Here is an 18,100-nt window from a genome sequence, read left to right on the forward strand (position 1 = left end):
TGCGGAACTCTTAGCCATGCGTCGATCTAGCTTTCGCAGTGATAAAGTTTGCGACGGAGTGTGTGGACATCGGTAACACGCTGAGCGTATCGAAACTGCAACAAATACATCCAGAACGGTTAGTAGGGATTCCTATCGATTCGGATGTTCCCCGAACGACGGCAGTGCTGGGAATTGGTCGATGAAAATTTTCTTTCACCGAAATAAACGGCAAATCAATCGTCAAAATCAATCAATACGTGTAATCACGAATGATCAAGTCGATTGATCGAGATAAATTATTAATCGGTGTATAATCAAACCAAAGGTTTGATTAATAATTAATTTCATCAATCGGCGAAAGTACTTGTGATTTTATATGATAGCGACTGATCAATCCTGAATACTGATTCGTCGATTATTTTAGTCAAAGAAAAATTTTAATCAATACCGAATGATGATCAGGTTCTCCATCGGACGCCTTCCATTCGATCTTCCTCGACAAATCGATCATGGATCGATCGGGGTGGACTTACGAACATCTTTGCCGCAATCCATGCAAACTAGGTGAAATACTTGTCGTTCAATTTTGTTGTAAGTTGCTCTATTTTCAAAATAAAAATATATAAAAATTTAAAAATCATTGATGACTAACGTCATCAGCCATTTCACATAATACGAAAATCACTGTACTTTTATTTCAACCGATATATTCTGATTTCTGTAATTCTCAAATATCTTAGGAATATGACAAACAATATAGCAGCAGCACACTACGGAGAGTAGGCCATAATAATGGAAGAAGTATAATCCTCCGTAATACGAACTTCTGCATCCCGGGTCGTTCTTTATTATACGTCATCAACAATTATATTATACACAAGTTGTAATCACATCGTCCGTGTCGTTGTAATCACAATGAGAAATCCGTTTACAACAGCAATAAAGTTCTAACATCCAGTTTCATTGTAACGAAATCGAGAACGAAGTAGCAGGTCGAAGCAGGTCTTATTCGTTCAGGAAGATCGTCTAGGAGCTAAAGAACTGTTCCGTGTCGTTCACTGATCCCACGCGTTGTACTTCTTCCGGCGCATCAAATTGGGGATGAATTCTCTGCTGTACCGATGTACAACCGACTTGGACACCGAGTACATCTGCGCGGCCTTCCTCAGGGACATCCCGCGGGCGACCGCTTCGACCGCCCTCATCACTTGTCCGCATCTTTCATTCCTCATGTATTGCGGGCGCGTTTTAGGAGCGTGCAGTCCTGAAACATGAAGGGAACGCGAGTAAAGTACACGTGCCTGCGCGGACTCGAACCACTAGGAGGCGACGAGTCCGACAGTGTCCTCCTTCTCGCGCGACATTCTTCGCGGAGGGAAGCTGATGAGTAATTCAAGGCAAAAAACATTGATCCAATAATCGAGAAGCTCGACAAACGACAAATCGAGAACTTTGCTCGCTCTAGGTAATGAGGAGGTCATTAAAATTAAGGAACGTCATCCCCACTCTGTGTCTTTTGATATGTTTATTGCAATTGCACATAAATGAAAGAACACGGGAATATTGTATTTCCTGAAAAAATCGTATATCCTCCTCCTCCTCCTCCTCCTTCTCCTAGCCGTAAGCAACATTACGAGTTGTTTACGAAACGCTGTGGATTGCGAGGACGTTCATATAATTTATAGGCAATATCACAAGTATCAAATAAAACAATGCGAATCCAACGCATGTAAATTTGTACGAGCAGAAACGATACGTTACTTAGATCTAAAGTAGATTCTGGGCCGAGTTTCAGCAAGAATTTGAGTGAAATGCATTGCCATTTTATTGAACATCAAGTGACCATCAAATATTCGGGTGTACATAATCGCCACAAGCAATGCATTCGATCTGGATGGAGATTTCTGGGGCCTGATGCTAATACCTTACTTCATAGGCCCCTCTTGATTGCTAATAATATAATTTATATACAAAGTGAAGAGACACATATATAAAGTGAAGAAAAAATTTTTCAAGAAACAAAAAATAATAATCATGAAAAATATACACCATTATAAACTATAAAATTTATAGTATTTCAAAAATATTTATTTTCATGCAATACTATAACTTTTATAGGTTATATATTTTATAATGTCAGAAGAGAAAGTTTTTACATGAATATTATTTATTATAAAAATTATTCTTCGAATTACATATGTTTAAATTGTATTATTACAAACATTATTTCAAACAACTTTTGATTACCCTAATACAATTTAAACATATATAAACTAAAGAAAAATGCTTATAACAAATAGTAATTATAAAAACTGTAACATTACAAAATATATAATCTGTAGAATTTATAGTATCTTAAAAATTTATTTTCACAAGATACTATAAATTTGATAGATGAGATATCCGAGATATTCCGAGTATCACTAATTTCAATAAATCAGTATAAATCCGGCCTTGGATACGATAATGTCAAATGTACTTTCGGCGTGAGAATCGTCACGAAGCAGTCGATCCTCATATACATTCCTCAGATATATTCGCGTGGATCCTCTTTATGTGCGACTTTAGGTTCCACTTGCGGTTGCTCTTGTAGCTGCAGTACGGACAGCACTCCGCCTTCTTCTGGCCACAGGAGGCTCTCATGTGCTCTACGAGGTGATGCTTCCACCGATACGATTTGCTGCATTTCGAGCACTTGTACCTACCCGCGATTGGACTTATTTGTTTAAGCTTGTTTTTCCGGCTCAGGACGTTGCTGGTGGAGCCTGCAACCGGGATTCGATAGGCCTCCCAGGCGATAATCCGACCTGAAACACAAAAGCCGCCACGTCATGTACATGTTGAAGACGCCGAAGTGTCGGGAGCAGCAGCTCGAGCGAATCTCGGGTCTGGCTTTGAGCGATCCGCTCGACTTAAGTTAGTAACTTACGTCTAGACAGCATACGACAAACATTGACATTCTCGCAGTATGTTTCATACCTATGTGTGTGTGGTGTGCGGAACCTGGAACTAGTGCGCCGTGCCCGCGGTATTCTTCACCGCCTCACGTGTAACAATGAACGAAAAGACTATGGATGACACATGGCCGTCAATAATTACCGACGCAATGTTGGGTCTGTATCGAGGATAGGAAGGAGAGTGACGCAGAGAGGACCGGAACTCGGTCGGAGTAACTTGGAGAACTTGGACTTTTGTGCGAGCTGTCACATGTAATTATTCTGCACTGAGAGAAAAAGTTTCTAAAAAATAAAAACACATTTATTCGGTGAGTATCGATAACATACTTATTAATGTTAATATAAAATATTTTCCAAATAAGAATACATCGATCTTCTGAAAACCCTAGCCTTTCGTGAGAAGCAATTGTTTATTCTACTTAAATTCAAGTGTAAAAACGTCATTGGTACTCACCGGATATTTTTGACTTTTGAGATATTTTTTCCCTCAGTGTACGGCAACTTGTATAACAATCAAAACGTAATTAAGGAGAAACGTTTAACTAAAGGAGTGAATCTCGAGTCACGGTGTGAACCCGTAAAAATTCAGATTAAAAGAGAGACGAGGAAAGAAAGAGCAGAATTTCTTTTGTAACAGAGAAAGAAAAATAAAAGAAAACGAGTTCTCGTCGACGAAACTCCCAGTCGATGAAACGAAGACGAGTCACCCTCCCGCACGCACAGAAACCAAGAAAGAAGGATGCATTGCGAAGAGAACATTCTCCTGGCTGCGAATATGTACACAGGTATTTATTTAGAAAGCAAACGAATGCGAAACATCGTTACACAAACACTTAATCGTTGCGCGGCGCGGCGCAGCCGACGCGACGTGCGGCTCAATCGATCTATGGATCTATCGATCTACTGATCTATCGACTGGATAAAGTACATTAGCGGTACGTCTCGTAGACAGGTTTGGCTCGCACATTCTTCATTTTCCGTGTCTCATCTGCCGAATATACGTGATCATTCGCGCGTGTGATAGTGAATTTTGCAAGAATAAGAGTAATATGGCAAAATGGAAAGAGAGAGATAGAGAGAGAGAGAGAGAGAGGGGAAGAGGAGAGGAGAAAGGGAGGAGAGGGAGAGAGAAAGACAGAGAGCACCGATGCGAGTTTTCTCGCTGTGGTGCGATTATGTGAATTTCTCGATTTCGTCAGTGCACGTCACGAACTTTTGTCGACACGTTCCTCGCGAACCTCCGCACCTGTACCTTCTTCTTCTTCTTCTCCTTCTTATTCTGTTTACGAGTCTTTTTACGCAAGATACGCTTCCTTTACATTTAATCAGCTGAAACGTTTATCTCGAAAAGTGTTATTTTTCGCCTATGTTACGAAACGTCGTAAGTTAGAAGTTTTCCTCGAATTTGGATATGTGATTAATGTGATTTATGGGACGATATAGCGCTTCGAATGTCCACCTACAAGTCATATCTACGGTCTACGGTGAATATCGCTGCCTCGCGCGTGTCTCATTATTGCACGTGTCGTCGTGAAAAAACTGTCCGTAAAATGAAAACCGGGTGGTGCGCGCGCGCGCGGTACAAAGCTCTAGTATACCGATGCTTACGTTAGATGAAGTCGCGTGAAGTATCGTAAAAGAGGCCACGGATGCGCATATAGCTTATTGCCTACCATGATTATTAGCGCTATCGTAAAAGAAATCACTGACTGTGTTCTGAGATACGTTCAATCGTTTCGGTTTATGTGTGTAAGTAACTCTGTCGTCTCTAAGATCCGCTACACCACATGGCTAAGTGTAGTTTTTCGAGCTAGCGTAATTTACAGTCAAATTGCACTATGTGTGTCGAGCAGTCTCTCTCTATGATGCACGATAATCGACAGTCAAGGACATATTACTCTAATCGCGTTAAAAAACGACTCCATCGACAACATACCCCTAGGTTTACGCTCAACCCCCCTCCCCCGCCGCCTCCTCCCTACCTCCTTCTTAAACATAGCGAGTTAACTTCACGATCATTATATATAGTCTTCGATGATCGGCGTCCACCAACATCCCTCGGCGGCTTATTCTTACAGTTACGTTACGCGACCATTAATGTCTCGTTTTTTCTAGGTAGTAGTCAGACTTTTCTTCCACACATTGCATACATGCCTACACTCTCTCATCTACACGTATACACACATACACACACACACACACGCGCACACATGCACGCACATCTGCATATACGCACGGACACGCGCGTCGCACGCAGTGATTTCGGAGTTACAAACTTGTGAGTTCTCGCGATTCCAAGTGTTACTAACCGTACCGAACGGAAAGTGCTTTTCTTCTTCGGCGACAATACTTCAGCATACGTAGAAAAATCTCACCGACGGCAAGAGCAACGCATTCATTTCGGATATACATCCCCACTTGTAGGAATACAAGTGGGAAATCTCTCGCGGATCTTGCGCGGAAAATCCAGCGAATCCAGCGTTTTCCAAGCTGGAGTACGATTATTTCGACGAACAAAGTTCTCCTACCTTTCTTCAAAGGTAGAATGACACTCCTAATCTCTCGACGCGAATACACTCAGGTCTCTCTTAACTAAACTCGAGACATAATTAAAGAAGAAACGTTTAATTATGTGTACTTATGATTGTACGCTTCTATAGTCGATATATCAAAAAGAAAATCCTACAAACATACCACACTTGGTGTGCTAGAATATAAAAGAATATTGATATCTCGTTATATCTCCAAACCGCAGCTTGAAAAAAAAAAACGAAGAGATCGGTTCGCCCGAAATCTTACGGAAGAAACAGCCTTTAGACTAGATTTTGTTCGCTCAATGAAGCTTAATTATGCCCTACAAATTTAATTCCTCGATCCTCAAGATTTCTGCAAACGAAAGAAGAAGTGAACTAACTTTCTCACTCACGACTCAGAATAGTCTAAAATAATATCTGAAGGAAGATATGACAGAGTCTGAAAGAAGAAATCGACAAACGCGGCGAATGCAAACTTATAAGCTAGAACAGTCGCAGATCGCTCTTGGAGAATCTGGAACGCCAACGACGACGACGACGACGGCGACGACGACGACGATGATGACAACGACGACGTCACACAAAGTCTATAGTACGACACTTAGATCATACTAATCATTGATATGATGTGTCGTATTATAACAATACGACGTCTTACGTGTTCGAGGGTCGTTACTTCGACAGCTTAAAAGCAATCAGACGTAAATGCTGTACATAATCGCCCATCGGTTAGTGTGCGTCGTGCGAGCTATCGATTACGTTCAGCGGAGGAAGGTGCTTTGCAACTACCGTCAAACCCGCGAACATGACTGGCGTATGCTCTTGATCTAAAAGCAAGTACCAGTGAGATCCACGAATTTTACAACAATCGTGAAGCAGCTTTCTCTGCTGAACGCAGCCAGTTTTCTTCTGTTTTCCCATAGCAAGCAACTTTCGCGCGAACTTCCCATCAAATACGAACGGTTAGCATGACAAGCTTCGTGAAGACGTTCCCCGTAGGGCTTAGGACTTTTGTACATAAATTGTTGTAACTGTAACACACGGAAAAATGCTGTTGTATCAATAGGATTGATACACAACGTTGTGGTTAGACTTATGTACATAGACTGGGCGTTTTACAAGAGGCTACAAAGACTTGAGCAGCAAAGAATGTTCTGTTAATCCAGCCATTCCATCTTTGTCTAGCTTCCTCCAATAGGAATTAAGCTAAGGATGGAGTGTCTATGGACAATAAAAGAGGAATATAACTGTCTTTCAAATCTTGTCTTTAAACTTCTCATTAGAAAGCGCAGTCTGTATAAGTCTTCGGCTGGAATCATATAGAACAGACATATAGAATAGATTGCACATTGTTTTAGAAGAGATGAAGTCAGGATTAGTAAGAGAGGGTAATAGAGAGGAAGAGATGATTTCCTTATCTAATTGTCTAATTGATGGCGAGAACTGTTCAAAATGATAGATACAAAATGACAAGGTTTAACTCGAATTTCAATCTAAACCAATGTGAACCAATAAAATGATGATTGATTTATATTGAAATTCAGACTGAATATAATATAATTTTATCGTTTTATAATAATTATTTTAAACAGGGGTTATATAATCAATGTGTCCTCTTTTCCTTTCATTATATCCTATTCTTTCTTTTGTTTTTTTCTATATCAACCCCTCTCCCTCTCCCTCAAAGTACTGTATAATAAAGGAAGCATTTGACTTAGTATAACTTTGTCCTTCAATCTTGCCATCAGCCGTCCCACAAGAGTGCGCAGTCTATTTTATAAGTCTATGGGTTGGAATAAATCTTCTTGATTTTAAACAATGTGCATTTGCTTTAACAACTCGAGTATTAGTTTCAAGAACGTTGCTGTTGAATCAAGAAAATTTATTTCATACGGCGCGCTGTTGGTCAATTCTACTAATTCAACAGCACTTTTTTTCCGTGCAAGACGTAAGCTCAAATTCAAGAATCAGTCAGGATGTTGCTTTAAATTAGTAGGCCCTAAAAGAAGACAGAACTGATGGTAAGTTTAACATGGTAAGTTTAAGCGTAAGTGACTAAGATTCGACTGTTAAAGTCACAGTCACTCAGTCTGGATCCTAGCTGCACGATCACCCCTATCTTCTCCTGGATAGAACAATCCTAAAGCAATGTCCTGATTACTTCTTCGGGGATATAGTTTACGTCTTACGTCGAAGGTTACGGCAACTTGTGTGCGGAAGCCCTTACGGATATTATCCGACAGTGTCGGACGAGTACGCGTCGAAGAGCTACCTCCAACGAGAGAGTACGATCGAGCGCCGACCGAGATCTCCATCAGTCCGTGATCGACGTCGACTCTAAACGCGGGATACTTCGAGCGCACTCATTGCCTGCAGTCGTCGAACGGAGACGGTTGCGGAAGAATCGAGGACGTTGATCGGCAAGTGTCGCGCTCCGTCAGCGCGCGTCGCCTACTTGATGTTGTGCACCGAGAGCAGGTGCTTGAGGAAGCTCGCCTCGATCCTCGATCTGTAGGGGCAGTATTGGCAGGAAAAGTGCGTCTCGAAGGTGACCATGCCGCAACCCATCTTCAGGTGCTTCCGCAGATTCGACGCCCACGAGTACATCTGGCCGCAGCGGGGACAGACGTGCAGTCGCGGCCTCACGATCGGAAAGAGGGGCGCATCTGAAAAGAGAGGTCCGTTAGAGCGCGATCACGGAGATCGCGAGAGGATCGAGCCTCCCTCTGGGGAGGTAACCCCCGAACGAAGCCCGGAGCTTCGACGGGCTCTGTTCTGTTTTCTCTGTCTTTTCGGTCGTGTTTTGTCTCTCGGGACGCGCGAGCGGTCATGAGATGCAAGCGTCGAATGCAACCAAGGTAGTCTCTATACATCGAAGCGCATGCTTGGAGCAAGTCGGGAACGGATCCTCCTCGGAACGATCAGCGAGACGGCGCGCTCTTCGAGTATCGCGCGAGGAAAATTGCCCGAGACGAGAGACGTCTCCGGATTCATGCTCCCAGAAGTATACTTTCCGAACATCAAGAAAAGGACTACGACGAAATCTATGCAAGGATGCGACGGGATCGCAGCCGGTCGTCCTCGAAAGGCGCTTCTTTGGTCCCGAGGGAGGACGCTTTCCGTGACACACGTGCGAACGTCTTCCGGCGCATACGTACTTACTGCCGTGATTGCATTGTCCTGTGCGTGTCTCGCTACCTCGATCGACAGCCGTGATCTGAAACAGAGCAATCCACGAAAAGAACCACGCGAGGGTCAAAGAGAGAGAGCGGAAATCATCACAGAGTTAAGGAGGAGGGCAATGATCATAGGTGTTGCGCAGCAGACGTATACTTTATTTGAGACATAACTTAACAGACATGCAGATGGATCGAGATTGAAGAGTGGTGTCGCGTCACGTGGGCCTCAAAGCATGTCTATCTTGTGCTTGTAGAACATGTGCCTCTTCAGGTTGCCCTTGAAGTTCGACTTGTAGTCGCAGAGGACGCAGTGAAAGTTGGGTGGCTTGCCGCATGCCATTTTCTGGTGTAGACGTAGACTCGACAACCAGGCGAAGCATCGTCCGCACCACTGGCACTTGTGCTTGGTACCTGAAACAGAAGTACTAGTCAGCAAGAAGACTCCTTCGTAATTGTCAGGAACCGGGGAGCAGCTCACGATGCGAACGAGGACGCCTTCCAGCGGGCTGCGGGTCTCTCTATCTGTGAGGTATGCGGCAAGCGCGCGGTTCAATGATTGATGGTCAATGGCCGGTGAAGAATGTCTCTGAAGCGCCTTCACACAAAAAAGATCTTTTTGTTGTCATCGTCTTTCAAGGGAAAATCACTTTCGGAGCATTTTATAAGTATACTCAAACGATCTAAAGTGTTCTTTCATTCAAATATTATTTTATTTGAAAATGGCACAGAAGAATTTTTAATACCATTTCTCGTCTCTGACGTCACGATCTAAAATGGCCGTGGCAAAAACCCAGCAGTGTTAAGGGGAGGTTCTGGTTTAGATTTTTTCGGGTTTAGGTTGGGTTCTTGGTCGAAAAAATAGAAGGTCGTTAGGAATTTTTTCAAAGAAACTAATAAAGATATAAATATACTTTACTCACATATTCAAAACAATGATAGATAGTATGGCTAAAATTTTATATTGATTTGAAGTTTATATTTTATATTGATACCTTCATTTACACTTCTTTGAAAAAAAAATCGTAAAAATCCCCTATTCTTTCGACTGTCCAAACCAGAACTTCCCTTTGAATAATTTAGGATTGCCTTTAGTAATTTATTTGATCAAGGTGCGACATTGTTTAGATGGGTTTGGGACAAGTTTTATTCGCATAACGCGAATATGTTTATTTTTAATGCGAGCGATCACGTCTTACTTGGGTTTGTAGGCTGACTCGGTAGGCCGCTTAGTGACACGTCTGTAGCACCTGTAGATAGATCGGTTCTGAAAAAATATCATCGCCAGATATCGGTTAGCGACAAGAATGATCTCGCGATCGAGTTCTTCGGTTCCCGCGAGGGCTCGTGGGGAAAATGGAGAAGAGACAATGAACACTCGACGCACTGTGTCGGTGAACTCTTTAATGCGGCCACTAAAGTCGCCGATCGCCACTAAAGTGGCGAGATTTACAACGATTTATATAATAAATATGTTTGTAAGTAGGACTGTTAAAATCGAACGCAAATCGCAATACCAGTTGCGACTGATTCGACAATGATATACAAAGGTCTTTACAAATTGGGACGAACATTTCCGTTCGAGGTGAAACACGAATGTACGTAAAACTTGAGTGCACGGTCAACAACTAGTGCATATATCGCCGTTGGTAATCGAAGTTTAGAGATGTCACAATGTGAGAGCTAGAAGAACACATTTGCCATCTAATATTAATCCTTCATGTTAATACGTTGAGAGTTCTGAGGATTCATCGATCCTTCATATCAATATGATGAATCTTGAGGATGTGCTTGTGCAGGCATCTCTTATACCTGGTGCGATGGGGACAGTAAGGACAACGCTCCTGCGGATCCTTGCCGCACTCGATCTTCAAGTGGGTCTTCATGTTCCTCAGCCAGCGATAACTGTTGCCGCATCTTGGACACGTAAAGCAACCAGGGTTCTTGTCGAGGTTCGCTCTTACGAGAAGACCAGTATTGTACGCGATCTTGTGCTGACTAGTGACCTGGTCTTGATGATACTGATACTGATACTGATTCTGATCCGACCACGCTACTACCCCTGCAAGAAAATAAAATGCGGCGGTTAGTAAGTGATCACGGTGATTTCAGGGCGAACAAATCTCGGCGATTGCGACTAAGTGAGTCCATCTCTGGGGGAACTATCGTGCTCAGATCGCAGCAGTTGACACACAGACAATGAGAACACACGAACCGTTCATAGGTGAACTGAAGATCGCTTTAATTAATTTTTAATATCTGACGTGAAACACTTAATTAGATCCCGCATTATCTCTTTCATTTCTCACGTTCGACAATGATTGGATTTGTGTAGGATATTATTCATATAAGCACGTGAAAAAGAATCCTTCCAATTTATTTATTAATACTATAAATATATCCTAGTGAAATACTTACAGTCGCATAAACAGCAATATCTAATATATAGTATATAAAAACAGGAAGATAAATAAAAGCAAATAAAGATAAACGTTTATCATTTTGCTCCCGGGAAAAAAATGATTATATCTTCTTTGTGGTCATACGTAGTTTGATGTCCATGTCAAAAAAAATATTGTTATACAAATACAATTGAAGAAACATTTATATTTGTGTCAAACCACGATGTTTAATTAAATGAAACTATTTTTCTCTTTTCTCATACAGTACCACTGTTTTCCGTGTAAACATATATGATTGTAAATGCGATCGTATAGAGATAAATTTCGTATGTTTATATGCGGACCATTGTATAATTTATATATAATTGTATATGTATAATTTTATATAATGATACATATAATCATGTTGTCCCAGGCTGAAGCTTTTAGTTCATCTGAGGTAAAGCAAGTAAAAAATCAGGTTGAGATAAAACTCAGAAGAGAAAAACTAACATCATATATGGACAGATCGATACCACACAAACACACTCTAAACCTAACAATTCTAATAATCCCAATAATCCTAATAATCCTGATAATCCTGATAAAGAAAGCCAAAGAACAAACCACCTTTGCTTGCGCGTTGGAAAGGTAAACGACAACTAATTAATCATTCAAAGGAAAGAGCGCTTTGCGGAATTTTTTTACCGCGCCAATACATCTACTACACGTCGCAAAATTGTGCGTGAATTCAGATAAAGTACATCATACATTTCTCAGTTAATTTGGCATCGTGAATTTGAAACTACCAGATCCGCGCGGATCAGTCAAAATATACTACACAGCTCAACGATGTAACATATTTACGCGATACTCTACGTACGTAGCATATATGAAAATCAACTACCGGATTAAGAGGACGCTAAATACTGACGTAGCTTTTGTATTTTGCTCGACTTTTCTACTTCAATTGTATATAATTACTAATGCTTGTGCAGAGTGAAAGTGCAAATATTTATGAATGACGGATGTTTCACGTTATCCTGGAAAAAAAATTTGTAAATAAAAATTGTTTCTAATTTTCCATATAACAATAACGTATTATGCTTTTTATTCTGTACCTTCAATTAGTATAAAAATCTGTATAATCCTATGAAAAATGTTTATACAAAATTCTATAAAAAAGAAAGTTATATAAGAAAGTTAAATACCTTCTTATTATAAGATTGTTGTATAACTTATTATATAAGGAACTTAAAACAATTTTTTATTCACACAATTTTTTTTGTTTTTCAGATAATATTCGACACGGTGCATTCATTGACATTTGTATTTTTATTCTGTATTTATTCTGCACGTACATTTGCTATTCTGCACAATCAAATGGAAAAGCAGTGCGCAATACGAAGCTGCAGTTGTGTCGGTATTCAGCATCCTCTTAAAGAGAAATGGAATAATTGGGAAGACGGCTCGGGCGGAAGGCGCTCGCGCGCGTTTACGACAAGCACTAGATGCTGCTAGAGAAGACGTTTTTGCCGGGATGATTAGTGCGGATGTGTTGGTACAAGTTGCCGCGCTGCTTAGTCCTGTGGGCACAGTACGGACACTTGAACTGCGGCTCCTTGCCGCACTCGTGCCGTGTGTGCCTCAGCAAGGTGGCGCGATGCTGATAACCCTTGCCGCACTGTTCGCAGCGATACGGGAACACGCTGCGCTGCTTGGCCATCCATAGCGTAGCCAAGTCCTTGAACGACGGCACCATCGGGTTGTAGCCGCAATTCCGCTGCAGGCTCTTGTGTCCGATCAGGCGCGACGGCATTAACGGGTCTGCAAGCGAGAGCAAGAAGAAAACGGGGAATATTAGTTGTGGAAAGAGAAGCGGCAGGGCTGTGAAGATTTAGGAAAATAACAGAAATTACGGACGCAGCAAGATAGGGGATGCGTTTTATCGTCGAATTAACGGTAACGATTAATTGCAATATGAATGATATTTATAAATGAGATAGATTATTATACATTGCTCTCCAATCCCCCGAATTGATTGGTGAAATCGTTCACACTTCCTCCCTGAGCGTTTGGATTCGAGTCAGCGACTCCGTAAAATTTTGCATCCGCGAGAAACCCAGTTTGGAGCATCTCTGGAGAATCGGATCTTTGCTCTCTCAAGTGCAATCAGTGTTCATTCTGACATGTTGTACCTCTAACTGATGATTCAGTTGTAAGTACAGCATTGCAATCAGTAAGATCTCGCTGAAAGGATCAGTTTATAGTAGCGATTGTTGCCATTATTGATGCAGTTTGCAAGTACAGACAGTGCCGTCGCACGTAAATTGCATGGAAGCCGTTAATTCCATCACCGCGAACGCAGAAAGCTGGATTTCGTACAGCATACAACGAATTTGCGTACTACAGATTTTGCAGTGAAATCTTGGTATCACTGATTGAAATCAGTGAGATATACGATGATGCAGTAAAGTGGGAATGTTTCCATTGAAAACCAGCGAATATTCACTGATTATCGGCGAAACACTCCTTTACCGATTCAATCAGAAATATTCTTACTGATGCACTATAAGAGAGTGAGTTGCCATATTATCTTTCGGTTAATTTCCGAAACTTTGGGTCGCGAGTCCCATCAAGAAGCTTCACTTATTTTGCCTAAAGCACATAAAAATTCGAACATTCAATTCTCCAGAGTGCAAAATATATGAAAAATTAAAAGTCACTAAGCTTTTCAACGAACACTCGTTACTTTCCGAAGAATTAAGGATCCCCTAATATGTAAACTTCTTGTGGGGACTTCTCTCGTTTTTATCGTACAATTTGCCCGATTGTTAGCTCTGCGACGATTGTGTCTGTGAGTGATATAAGAATTATAAATTATTATTAAATTTAGACTCGTCGAGAACGAACTGACGAGAAATTATCCGGAGATCTGCACCAATCATGAAGTCACGATTGAGAATGAATCTTTCCAATGACTCCCTGCGGATTTATACAATAGAAAAATGTGCGAGGATATAAAAGACGTGTGTTACACCGATGATCCTCCTCCTCTTTCGTTCGGCTTTTGCCACGAGCTGCGAATTTCCATTACCGTTGTCCGATCGGGACAATTATCCTCGACATGCCTGCTGATCCCGACAACGGCACTCATCGTGCCGTGACGCGACATGGGTGTAGTTTCATAGGCAAGTCTCTTTGATTATACAATAATTATACTCTCGCGTTGTGATCTGCGCTCTTACTTGCCCTATTTTATTGGTAATCTCTTTGCTCGGAATCCACAAACGAATCATGCGGGATCGGACGAGAGCAGACCGTCGAAATGAGGGACTCGGGATATCGCAGCGTATCAAGTGATGAAACAGTGCAGCCGAACAACGTTCTTACCGGTCCTCCTATCCCCGTTCTAAGCGTAGCAATCGATGCCAGAAGAGAGGAGGGCTTGACAGACCTAAAATTGAATGCACAATCAGAATAATTGAAAGAATTACCTAGAAATCACGCGGACCACTGAAACAAATAAGAATCGAACACTTCTCATCAGATGCTGGACTGTCATGAACACGCAGACTCGCTTTAGATGTAGATAATCTTTGTCTTTGAGGAATAAATTTTATTTCGATTAAATGCGAAAATATCATGTTTTATTTATCCTTTCGAGATAGCGAGACACAGGATACCGCAGAATACCAATAAAATCACTCTTAGTCACTTTTCAACTTCAATATTCTACCGTTTCTCTGTTCGTGGCGCGTCCAAATTCTCATCGCAATGACTAGATACGTCGACATCAGTATTTGTAGTGATCGTGTTGTCACATTTCGAAAGTCGAAACGCGATGATATAGTATCAGCAGTAATAGTACTAGTGACATTAATAGTGTAATAGTAGTACTTTATTCTGTGTTCTGGAAGTAGTTTCTCTCTAAGAATATAGCGTGCGTAATACACAATTATCGACGAAGAAATACAAGAAACGCGGTATAAATGGATATAATATTTACGAAGAATACAAAACCATCGTCTCCCGAATTCGCGCAATTTACAGGAACGGAACGAATAAATATGTCACGTTTTTCGCGTGAGAATGTCCAGCGAGAGAAAAGGGAGGAGAAAAGAAGAGGACACACAGGGCTCGCAGAACGAACGTCGTGCCGGGACGAGATGACAGGGGCGGTTCGCGAGGCAAGTCCTGTTTCGGCGACTATCAAAAAAACAGACGAACGAAAGAATTTGCTCATAACAAAGTCGCAACCCGAGCAAAAAGGAATACGTATAATTATATAAAAAACTATTTATAATAACTATATATAATAACTATATATAATTATATATATATGAATTATATAATTATATATGAATTATATATAATTATATATAATCCATACGCGCACATGGATATTGTCTCTATATGGTCTCATATATATTCACATATAATTACATATGTCCACACGAAAAAACAGTTGTTGAATAGAAAGAAGAGAAAATAGTGGCATAACAATTTTTTTATGAACATTGTACGAACATCGCGGCCTGCCACAAATATAAGCAATTAACTTTAGTTACATTTATGTACAATAGTATTTCTTTTTAGGTAGACGTGCATAATTATGTATGCCCATATATAGCCATAGTGTAGAGAGACAAAATTCACACATATACTTATATGTAATCTGTTTTTCTCGGGAAGGTATGCCTAGAAACCACACGGTGTATGTCACGGTTTTTGATTTGAGTCGGCCTCTCGTCGTGCGCGCGCGCGCGCGCGCGCTCTCAGTTCAAATCGATCACGTAAACATTATTGCCCCGGTGGCACTGGCGGATGTGCCTGTACACGTGACCGCGTTGCTTCATCCTGACGGTGCAGTAAGGACACTGGACCTTCGGTTCCTGGCCGCACTCGAACTTCGTGTGCCTCTTCAGGTGCCACGCGTGTATGTAGCTTTTAGAGCAGCGCGAGCACATGTGCCTCTCGAGGCACTTGAGGCCGTTCCGACGACTCCTCGAGGCGAGCGGCTTCTCGTCGTCGTCGTCGGAGCCCTTGGACTCCATTATCACCATCGGGTGTTGGCACTTCAGACTGGCCTCCAGTTTGATATTCTTTATGTCTAAAAAAAAAAATCAAGAAGACGTGTGGTTAGTTGGGAAGACGTTCGAGACACACACGGATTGAGTGGTCGAGACACCGAGGTGATGAAGATGGAAGAGATAAAATAAAAAGGAAAGAAGGTGATGGGATCGTGGAGCTTGCGAAACGTCAATGTTACCGCGAGTTATTCCCGTCACCTGACCCTGAGAGGAGCGCAAGCTCGCGCAAGGATCTGTCTTCGTTTTACCTGCTCGGCTTGCGCGCCAGCAAGCCAACCAAGGCGAGCTGCGAGTTCGATCGCCTTGAGGAGCTGGCACATACACAGAGCGGGCGTTTGGTACATGAGGTGCAAGGAAATCAAACGGGCATCTCGATTGCTCGCTTCTCTCGTGGGAACGAACGCGGTTTGTCTCTGACAAAACTAGATCTTACTATTGATCGTCTTCTCTCGCTGGTAACTGCTACTGAAATTCAAAGAAAAAAAAAAACAAAAAAGAGGAGAAGGACAAGAGACCGTCCAACGTGGGCGCTCCAGCGAGAAATTCAGCGATACAAGAGGAAGCACTTCTCGAGGTGTCCGATGGTAATCGTGAAGGTGATTTATTCCATCAGTACAGTTCCACAAGTACACAGTTAACAAGCTGACAAGTTACATCCAACAATAAGAATCAAGTACAACGCCGCCGCATGGATATGTCGGATGCGTTGTCGATATGGTACGGGTTGACTGAAGAGGGTCGCGAGCATACTCGAATCATAATATAAGATCAACTTTTATTCTTGTCGATCTTATATTTTGTTTCGCGCATGCACGTTGGCAAGAAAACATGAACAATCGTTGTTCGCGAGCTGGAGGAACTGTTTCCCGAAGGAAAAGGCGGCGGCGGCGGCGGCGGCGACGGCGGCAGCGGCGGCGGCAGCGACGACGACGACGACGACGACGACGCTGAAACGACGCCGGCAACTCATCAGGGCGAGTCGATGATGTAGATCCGTTGACCAGAGTGTTTCCTGCGTATGTGTTGGCTCACGTGGGCCCGCTGCTTGCTGCGAGTGCCGCAGTATGGGCATTTGAACCTCGGCGTCAAGCCGCACTCGTAGCGCAGATGTCGCCTGAGACTTTTGACCACGGTGTAACCGTTGCCGCACTTGGGGCACACGTGTTTCCTACGATCGTTCTCGAGATGTCGAATCGTGGCCCCCCTGATACTCTGACCGGCGTCGAACTTCATCGAGTTGTACGGCTCGCCACCGTAACTTCCGTAAAGAAACCGGTAAGAGCGCTCCACTGAAAACAGACAACAGGACGGTTAGTAAGAAGGAGAAGACCGGATGATTGTGAATGATCGGTGATGAGGCGTGAAAAAACCGTCGAAGAGGCACGATTCCCCTAAAAGTGAATTGATGTATGCATGAGCGCGATGTTCGTCGCGTCGATGAGTAAGTGTCCGCGAGAGGTGCGAGGTGTCCAACTTGCGTCGCACTTCACAACTGGTCGGGTCGAGCCGCGTGAGGCCAGGGGCCTTACAGCGAACGCGCCAATATGTCTTTTTAATTCCGAGTTTCCTTTTAGTTATACGACAGCGTCAGGTATAAACTTCGCTTCAACTTCAGAATCAGAAAGGTATATTTAGCGTTCACAATACGGCCCCTGTGCTAAGATTCTGTAACTCGTTATTGGAGTTAACGACGGTTTCGTTATCGTTGCGCAACTTTTATATACTGTAGAAAAATTGCGCAACGATAACGAAACTGTCGTTAACTCCAATAACGAGTTACAGAATCCCAGCACTGAAACCTTATTCTGGAAGTATAACGAATTTAAACGTATCTTTTTAATTCAAAATTTAATCTCGCTTATGTGAGCGTCACGTATAAACTCATTTCAACTTCAGAATCAGAAAGGTATATTCAACGTTCGCTATGTGTCCAGAATACGGCCCCTGGGGTCTTTTTCTGGAAATACAACGAATTTA

The 18,100-nt window shown here is 42.3% G+C and overlaps 1 protein-coding gene and 1 long non-coding RNA gene across 3 annotated transcripts in view; one reads left to right on the forward strand and one right to left on the reverse strand.

Annotated features, from left to right (window-relative positions):
* LOC116840265 (longitudinals lacking protein-like) overlaps positions 1 to 18,100 on the reverse strand; it is a 221,994-nt gene that overhangs the window by 36,589 nt on the left and 167,305 nt on the right. The gene's annotated exons all lie outside the window — the stretch shown is intronic.
* LOC116840276 lies at positions 2,837 to 14,634 on the forward strand. Its single transcript, XR_004377333.1, has 4 exons — positions 2,837 to 3,247; positions 3,431 to 3,724; positions 12,725 to 12,992; positions 13,927 to 14,634. It is a non-coding gene; the product is annotated as an uncharacterized LOC116840276 (long non-coding RNA).

The sequence above is a fragment of the Odontomachus brunneus genome, unplaced genomic scaffold (genome assembly GCF_010583005.1).
Source record: "Odontomachus brunneus isolate Ranch 3 - 2012 unplaced genomic scaffold, Obru_v1 Obru_scaffold_009, whole genome shotgun sequence".
NCBI classification, from domain to species: Eukaryota; Metazoa; Arthropoda; class Insecta; order Hymenoptera; family Formicidae; genus Odontomachus; species Odontomachus brunneus.